The sequence below is a fragment of the Notechis scutatus genome, chromosome 1, assembly GCF_049901735.1.
Source record: "Notechis scutatus isolate UNSWTSFEM ecotype Mainland chromosome 1, rNotScu1.2, whole genome shotgun sequence".
In the NCBI taxonomy this organism is placed as follows: Eukaryota; Metazoa; Chordata; class Lepidosauria; order Squamata; family Elapidae; genus Notechis; species Notechis scutatus.
In genome coordinates this window covers 128,117,277-128,126,982 of record NC_142009.1, presented here as the reverse complement: position 1 = coordinate 128,126,982, position 9,706 = coordinate 128,117,277, and the positions used below count along the sequence as shown (strand labels likewise).

The window sequence follows — 9,706 nt, the reverse complement described above, 5'->3', positions numbered from 1 at the left end:
ATATATAGGGAAGAGGACTGGTCTTGCTCTGACAGCTGGCATGAAATGAAAAAACCACCAAACTGTTTTATTTTCCTTTTCAGCTGTTAACTCATTAATAGCAGCATCATCATAAAAATACAGTCTATAAAATAATACAAGCATCTCCTTTTCAGGATGTGTGTTCCATTAACTTCCACACACATCTTCTGCTTATAGATACAACCTTCTTTTGTCCTTGTCATTTCTGAAAGACACATTTATTTAATGTAGACTCTTATCTATATATTTGGATGTACTTCATCTTGTTCTGACTTATTTTATATATTTATTCATTTAACTATGACATATGAAGCTTGAAAAATTCTCATCATCATACACAGAAAGTGAACTATTAATAAGTGGTTTACCCACAAGAAAAACCTGTGGGAAGAGGAGTGTTTCCACGCCCTGGTAGAATATCACTGGGGTAGTGGTTAAATGAACTTCTTTTGCTAAAAAAATGATCTATTTATTTATCACATTTACATAGCTCATAGTACAACTCATATATGTGACTCTGGGCAGCAGACCCAATTTAAACAAACCAGCTACAACTAAATAAGAAGACTATTAAAAAACCTGTCTACCTATCTATGTATCAGTCTGTCTGTCTGTCTCTGTCTATCTATCTATTACTGTAGAATTTATGTGGCTGCCCATTCATTGTCAATGGCTCTGGGCAGCTTACAAAAATAAAAACAAGATACAAACAATAAAAACAATAACCCCTCACTCCCTGATGTCAACAATCAATATAGACAAAACATTGGGAGAATGCATCCAAAACTTAATGGACATTTCTTTAGCTCCCTATTTCCATAGGATTCCCAAGTCTGCTGACAAAACTAAGTTTTAAGCAATTCCCAGAAGGTCAATGGGATTAGAGCCAATCTACCTCAGGGGAATGAGGTTCTAAAGGACAAGGTGCCATGGGAGAGAAAGCTCTCATTCCATCAGATGAAACTCCTTAGCAAATGGGATCCATAACATGCTTCTCCTGCCAGATTTGGGGGATGAGGAGATGTTTTTGAGATTGTTAAGTTGAAAGATGGGAATGGAAATGGCCAGTGGATCCAAGCAAATTATTATTAATCGCCTTGATATAAGAATTGGAACAGGAGACAAACCTGGTACATCCTGTATTCTCTTTCCACATTTATTTATTCAACTGGTACAATGAGTGGAGAAAAGGCAAGCTATATAATGTCTCAATGCTCATATCTGCAAATTATCAGGAGAGGAGAAAAGGAATGCCTATATATAATCAGTAGTATGCATTTGGGTGTTGTTCACGGTTAACTCCCTGAGTACATGGGTCAGCTTTCTGTCATGTGAATGAATGCCTTTGAGATGCATGAACTTCGATTTCCACAATTCCCAGCAAGAGTGGATAGCAAGGAAATTCTGTAACTTTGAGTTGAAACAACTGGAGGGTGCCATCCCTCAACCTGAAGAAGGCTAGCACATGACTGCATGATGTGCCTATGCTCTTGTCACAGTTTCTTTAAATATATGCAACAGAAGGTAGATTCATTTACCAACATTATGGTAAATGTTATGTTTATTATTTATGTATGCATATTTGAAGAAAGTCTTAATGACACTGTAAAAGACTCACCTTGATTTTCCAGACAATTTCCCGTTGAACAGAAGGGAATGTGTCTTGCAATCCAGTATCTAGTTATGAAAATATTTTGCTGAAAGCAGTCAAAGAGATGGACTTGTTTACGATCAGGTTGTTGGAAATTTTTCCGGCATATGCCAGTGCCTACTGAGTGGCTACAGAAACCACAGGGATATGAGCATGAGGTTTCATGATAGCCAAGAATGTGTATCGGCACTTAAGGAGATCTTGGCAATACCTCATCATTCACAGGGCAATGCAGGTCAAGTGCAATGTGACTTCAAACGATGGCTGTTCTGAGAAACTCAGAATTGTTTACTCACAGCCATTACTACAAGTTAAGTTGAATTTCCATGGGAAGTGATTCCTGAAGATATACAAAATACCCTTAGTGTCAACATTAACCAACTGTGTTACAAACTGAGGGGATAGACAATCCTCTAACTTTTACCATATGTGATCTCAGGAGTAAGAGAATGACACTATTTGGCAAGAATTTGCCCATTTGGCTCAATATTTATCCCCCTCTCATGTCTATTGGGAGATATAAACTTCTTTTCCTTCTTAGAATTGGGCTTGATACTCTTGTTTGCTTTTGAAAGTCTCCAAGGCATTTAATAAATATTGCACATGGACTTTGGGTAGAATTGTGTTGGCCACATCTCAAAAATGGTATTAGTGTGCTGTTAAAAACAAAACAGATGATTAGAGAGATGATACCACTTTCTCTCAGGAAAAGTTACAATGGTAGCATGAAATTGAATTATGATAATCCTGTTTAAATAGCCAGAATCCTCACTCAACTAAAAAAATAGGTAGGAGAGGATCCAAATGTGTTGTTTGCTACAAAAAATAGAGTCACCCAGAGACTAATTTTGTAAGAATTAATCTTTTGCTTTGACTATTATAAGATCTGTCTTGACATAGCCCTACAAAGCCTTGGTCTACAGCAGGGGTGTCCAACATGCTGGGTGATGGATTCTGGGAGTTGAAGTTCACAGGTCTTAAAATTGCCAAGGTTGTACATCCTGCTCTACAGGATCCTAAATCTTCTCCAGCCCACTCCCATATTTCCCCAAAGGTGTAGATATTTAGACCATTGCTGTCCATCATGGCCGAAACTGAGTAAGAAAAACATAATAAGATTTTTCTTACTCACTTATATTTAGACTAGGTATTAAGATGGGCTATTTTAATTTTATCTATGTTGTTTCTCCCTACTCGTATCTGCTATAATTTAGCCAGAAGGAATTTAATTTTAATTTAGTATTTAGATTAGATATCTTACATGCTTGGAAGATATAAATACAGGAATTTGTATATTGTCTGTAAACATTATAATCAGAGGTGGTATTCAGCAGGTTCTGACCAGTTCTGGAGAACCGGTAGCGGAAATTTTGAGTAGTTCAGAGAACCGGCAAATACCACATCTGACTGGCCCCACCCCCATCTATTCTCTGTCTCCCGTGTCCCAGCTGATTGGCTGGGTCTTCTTTTGCTGCCCTGCACAGGAGAATGGAGCTGGAAAGCAGGTTAGTGGGGTGGGGAGGGAATGGAGATTTTACAGTATCCTTTCCCTGCCATGCCCACCAAGCGAAACCACGCCCACCAAGCCATGCCCAGAGAACTGTTAGTAAAAATGTTTTAATCCCACCACTGATTATAATGTTAGGAAAGAATGTGCTATAGAACGGGAGTTTAAATAAACACAAACACAATTTAAAAGTCATAATGATGATATGTCTGTCCTGGACTCCCATCCTGCAGAAATATTTCAGGTGCCCACACAACCCAGCAACACTTGAAAAATATTTGGAGTAAACTGGTCCACAAAATGGTGTTGTTTGTTTTCTTGTTTGTGGAATTTGCATCCAAAGTATTCAGTTATAATTGCAGCAGCCCTGTACATTATTTGGTTTGTTTCTTGCAGTAAGCTGGTGCTTATGTTTGATATTTTAATATTGGCATCTTTTAATACTTGTGCTTGTGGTTTCTTTTTAATGAGCTTCAATGCAGGCAAACTTATTTTGGTTTTTTTGTCCTGTTCTAGAGGCACTGTTTTAGTTTGTTTCATTTTTTAAAGATAACAGATTTTAGTTTTTCTGAGAAGAAGGTAGAAGAGAAGGTTGCTAATTTGGGTGTGAAAACAATTCCAAGCTGAACTGGCTTCCTCTACTGCTGACTCCCCTGGTTTGCATCTACATTCTGAGCTACTTCTGGCAAGACTTTGATTTCTTTGCCCTGGATACACTTTTGCAGTTCTATCAATTCTGCTTAGGCGAACACTTTATTTTGTGTTATAAATTGATGTTGATCTGCTAGCCACTAGTCTGTTATTTCTGATTCTGGATGTACTCTTTTCAGAACTATTGCATTTTTTAAAATGATTCACTTCTCATTCGACTTGATTTGTAATAACACATTATTATTTCTTTGTTTTCAATCTTCGTATATTTGGGATGGGTAAATACTTTACTTCCTGTAATCCTGCAGCTGTTGGCCTTGGTTGGTTAGCCAATAGTCCTGAGTCCTGCAGGCCATTTGTCACTAGATGTCCAGGAACAGCAACACCTAGGGTTGTCCTTGCTGATCCAGGAGGCGACCGGTGTGGATTTCTGTAATTTACATATCACCATACTTTTTATGGGAGAGATGCTCTTCCTTTGGCTCTTCTGGTGAGACCTATCCAATATTTTTATTATTTATTTTATTTATTTGATTTGCCAATTGTTTACAAGATAATAAGTATAAATGTATACATAGTTGTGAATACATGAAATGGTTACATATAAGAAAAATAAAGAATAAGAGAAACAATAGGACAGGGACGGTAGGCACGTTGGTGCGCTTTATGCACCCCCTACAGACCTCTTAGGAAAGGGGTGAGGTCAATAGTAGACAGTCTAAGGTTAAAGTTTTTGGGGTTTGGGGAAGAAACTACAGAGTCGGGTAGAGTATTCCAGACATTGACCACTCTATTGCTGAAGTCGTATTTCCTGCAATCAAGTTTGGTGCGGTTTACTTTGAGTTTGTATCTATTGTGTGCTCTTGTGTTGTTATGGTTGAAGCTGAAGTATTCATTGACAGGTAGGACATTGCAATGTATGATTTTGTATACCATGCTTAAGTCAGACCGAAGACGGCGTAATTCAAGGTTTTCTAGTTCTAGAATTTCAAGTCTGGTGGCATAAGGTATTCTACAGCGAGTAGAGGAGTGGAGAACTCTTCTTGTGAAATATTTCTGGACTTTCTCAATTGTGCTAATATCAGATACGTAGTGTGGGTTCCAGACTGATGAACTGTATTCGAGTATTGGTCTAGCAAATGTTTTGTATGCTCTGGTTAGTAGTGTGATATTACCAGAGAAAAAGCTACGTAGGATTAGGTTAACAACTCTTAATGCCTTTTTGGCTATGTAGTTGCAGTGTGCTCTAGCACTTAGATCATTAGAGGTGAGTATTCCAAGGTCCTTTACAGAGCTTGGGTCATCAACAAGATCTTGACTATTCAGCTTGTATTTTATTTTCTGATTTTTTTTGCCAATATGTAAGACAGAGCATTTATTTGTTGAGATTTGAAGTTGCCATTTGTTTGACCATTCGGATACATAGTCAAGATCTTTTTGTAGGGTAGCAGTATTGTCTGTGGTATTGAACAGCTTTACATCATCAGCGAAGAGAACGCAATTGCTCTTAATATGATCACAGAGGTCGTTTATGTAGAGTATGAAGAGAGTTGGTCCTAGAACACTGCCTTGGGGAACACCACTATTGACAGGTACTGGATTTGATAGAACGCTCCCGATTTTGACCATTTGTTGTCTGTTTGACAGGAATGCTTCTATCCAGTTATTCAGTTGTCCAGAGATACCATAGGATTTTTATTTTTAGGAGTAGTTTGTCGGTACCACTGAATCAAAGGCTTTACAGAAGTCTATGTAGATTGCGTCTATTGTTTTGCCCTGGTCGAGTTGTGTCGTCCATATGTTTTTGCAGTGTAAGAGTTGCAGATTACAGGATAGTTTTTTCTGAAACCAAATTGTTTATTGGAGAGTAGGTTATTTGTCTCTAAGTGAAGGATGATGGATTGATTAATAATTGATTCCATGACTTTACAGGTGACGCAGCATAAGGAGATTGGCCTGTAATTTTCAACTAGGCTTGGGTCTCCCTTTTTGAAGATGGGGATGACTGTGGCTTGTGACCATAGGTTAGGCAAGGAGCTGGTTCTGAAAGATTTTTCAAAGATTATGCTTAGAGGTTTGGCTATGGCAGTGGATAGCTTTCTTAAGAAGTAGGCACATATTCCATCCGGTCCAATAGATAGAGATGGTTTTAGGTTGCGTATTGCTTTTTCAACATTGTCTTCTGTGAAATCGATATGTATTAGATCATTGTTGTTATCTGTGGTACGGCTAGGAAATATTGGGCATGATCCATTGCTGTTTACAAATACTGAGCCGAAGAATGTGTTAAAGATGTTGGCTTTAATGGTGTCGTCGTTGCAGTCTTTACCATCAGGTCCTATCAAGGGAGGGATGGACCTTGAGTCTTTTAGTTTGTTGTTTACAAAATTGTAAAAAGCGCGGGTGGAATTGGTGCTTAGAAGGTTTTCCTCTTGTTTAATGTGATAATTGGTGCATTCGGTCTTTATCTGGTGGCATAGATTTTTGTATCGGTTTTTGAAATTGGCAACGTGACCAGATTTGTTTTTCCGCCAGAGTGATCTCTTTTTGGATTGAAGTTTCCTTATTGATATGGGTAATCTGCTTTTTTGTTTTGTTTTGGGAGTTGTTGTTGGTACATATAGTTTGATGACTCTTTTGACTTCAAGTAAAAATATGTTATAATGGTCTTCAACAGTATTGCATCCAGTGAATAGAGATTGCCAATCAAGGGATGAGAGATCGTTGTCTATAAGATCATAGTTGCCTTTTTTGAAGTTACAATAGGGGATTACATCATTGTGGTGATTTTTGTGTGGATGTATGTTGAGACAAAAGTCGATCATATTGTGGTCACTACTGGAAAAGGGTTCTTTAGATTGTATTCCGTAGATTAGATTCAAACTGTTGCAGAAGATGAGATCGAGGCAGTTGTTTAGTCTAGTGTTGTTGGTTACTAGTTGTTCCAGTCCCAGATTTGTAATAGCATTGTAGAAGGTTGTGTGTATGATTTCAGTTGTACAATCATTTAGGGTTGATTGAATGATTGAACCTCTGGCACAGCTCTCATCTTCCTCAGGGCAGACAAGCCCCACAATCATGACAAGGAATTGTATCATTGGGTGATTATTATATGTTTATATTGTTTGCCACCAAGAGTCACGCTGTCTTTATGAGCCACAGTGGTGCAGTGGTTAGAGTGCAGTACTGCAGGCTACTTCTGCTGATTGTTGGCTGCCTGCAATTTGGCAGTTCAAATCTCATGTGGCTCAAGGTTGACTCATCCTTCCACCCTTCCAAGGTCCATAAAATGAGGACTGATTGTTGGGGGCAAGATGCTAATTCTGTAAAATCACTTTGACAGGGCTGTAAAGCACTGTAAAGTAGTATATAAGTCTAAGTGCTATTGATATTGTTATTGGGCTGCCTTATAAATCTTGAAATAAATAAACAAAATAGAACTTCCCTTAAGTTACATTATTAATGTTAGAATCAGAAAATGTTATTTTTGTGACAGTCCCTGTGGATGTTGCACAAAAATTTTAAAAGCTGAAAAAATATTTTGGTTATATTTAGGATTCCTAAAAGCTGTATGACCATTTAGTTTGACACTTGTTTCTATTTATGTGTCTAATAGGCTTGTGCTTTGCTCTCACTGGGAATACAACATATGGGAAAGTATTCTTGTGTCCAATTAGAGTGTTTTACCAGCTATTTTGTATGTCAGTTAACTGTAATATTCAGATGGCATATGGTAGAAATAAAAAAGGGCTCATTAGCATAGCCATAAGCAGCTGACCTCCTGTGCTGAATCTATTTGGAGCTGAATCCAGTTTAAGAAACACTGTGCAAATTTCAATCCATTCCTCATCTTTAGGAGCAGTGATGGCATGTGGACCCCAGTCATTGATTCTCCTACTTCTTTTCCCCGTTAGCTATGCCAGGAAAGCAATTTTGTTCCTTTTTTTGGATGATGTCACAGGTTCCTTTTTAAAAGCATACTCAATTAGATTGGTCCAGACACAAAAGCACAGGAATTTTTAAGACTTGTGGACTTCACTCCCAGAAGAGTTGGCTGGAGAATTCTGGGAATTGGTCCAAAGGTCTTCAAACTGCCAAGGTTAGACACCACTGTTATAAGGGATGGGAAGGTTTTTTACTTTGTAAACAAAGATATAAAAGTGATGTATGAAACTTACATACTGTATATTCATACAAACTATTAGTAATACTAATAGTAACACCTATTAACCATTGCAGTGTTTCCTCTAGACTGTTCTCTAGACTATAACAATTACAATAACTGTTGCTTCCATACTTTATTACTATTACTTCTATACTATTCCTGGCAATATTTTCTTTTCACAAAGCCTGCTGTGTCTTAAAGTCACTGTCTGGGTTTTCTTCTATTTCCCCCCCCCAACCCCATCAAAGGCCAGTGTGTGGATCTCTTGCACATTTCCGTGTTGTGCTTTGCCTTGCTAGAAGGATCGTTCCCCTCCCCTCCCCTGGCCTGTTCCATTTTCCATTCTAGCAATACACTGGTCTACTGATGGACTGATATAAAGGAAGGAAGGACTGCTTTGCTCTTTCCCTTGTGTGAATGGGAAGGTCACCAGTCCTCTCTGAAATCAACATTTTCATAGAAAGTCTTCTTTAGGAGAGGGCACTCAGCCATTCAATCTAGAATGAAAATGTCACTGAGGGAGAAACTAGCGACCGAAGGAGAGGAGGGGCATGTTCATCATAGGACATATTAGCCAACTGGGGCAGAGCCAGTTGCTTGTGACAAAATGAAGTAGAGCAAACAGACCTCACAAACACACTTGCTTCGATACATTTGGAAATCACTGCTTTTGACAGAGAGCAAGAAAAGATAGGTGGAGGTTGCTTTCCCAGCAGGCTATGAGTAAGTTTAAGAAGTCTTCCTGTCTTCCAGAAATTGTAGGCGGGTTGTCTTCCTAGCTGAGCAAGCTGGAAGCATTAGTTCCTTGCTCAACATAGGAAGATGTGAGAGTAGAGTGGATTTTTTTTTTTGCCCATTAGTGAAACCGAGGGACAACCATTAAACAGGCCAGAAGATTTCCATTTGTGAAATGGTTTCACAGAATAGAATTTTAAGCAGTGCAGATCTTGCTGTGTTTGCTTCTAGAGAATTTCATCCAACTTCTTCACTGTGCCATGACAGCATTTGCAATATTTTACTTTACAGTCAAAGAATTAAAAATGTTTATTTGCATATACAAAAATTTCAACTCAAAACATATAATTTACCAGGCTTCATTGGCCAATTCTCTCTCTCTCTCTCTCTTTCTCCATATATGTACATATATGTTTTGGATCCATCTTTTTAAAATAGCCAAAATGGATTAAAGTGGAGGTGTATATTCAATTTTGGAGTATGGAGAAGCACTATAAACACCATATTTCCTAATAACAGAGCTTACAAAGTAAAAGCAGTTCACTAAAGTTACATTTGAATGGCAATGTTATTAATGGATAAATACCATATTGCCTAAAACAGAAACCCTCTGTTGATTTCTATAGGGCCGTGGTGGCGAACCTATGGCACACATGCCAGAAGTGGCATGCAGAGCCACTTCTGCCGGCACGCGAGAGGTCACCTGGAAGAGCCCCGCTGCGCATGAGCCCACCCACCAGCTGATTGTCAGGTATCTGGCACACATGCATGGGGGCGGGGATGCAGAGGAGATGCGTGTGCATGCACAGGTGCGTGTGCATGTGGCAGGGGTTTTGCACACATGCACAGATACACACGGTGCACGGGGGAATCACACATGCACAGGGGATGTGGGCCCACACGCATTGCCTTCTGGGTGCTGGCACGCGAGCGTGGACACTATTTTCAACAGAGGAGCCCAAAAAGGTTAGCCACC

At 38.9% G+C, this 9,706-nt stretch overlaps 1 long non-coding RNA gene across 1 annotated transcript in view; it reads left to right on the top strand.

Annotated features, from left to right (window-relative positions):
* The window catches only part of LOC148132985 (uncharacterized), a 44,729-nt gene extending 35,254 nt beyond the window's left edge, over positions 1-9,475 (top strand). Inside the window, exon 3 of the long non-coding RNA XR_015745671.1 lies at positions 9,357-9,475. This is a non-coding gene — a long non-coding RNA (uncharacterized LOC148132985). The remainder of the gene's footprint in view (positions 1-9,356) is intronic.
* Positions 9,476-9,706: the final 231 nt, after the last annotated feature.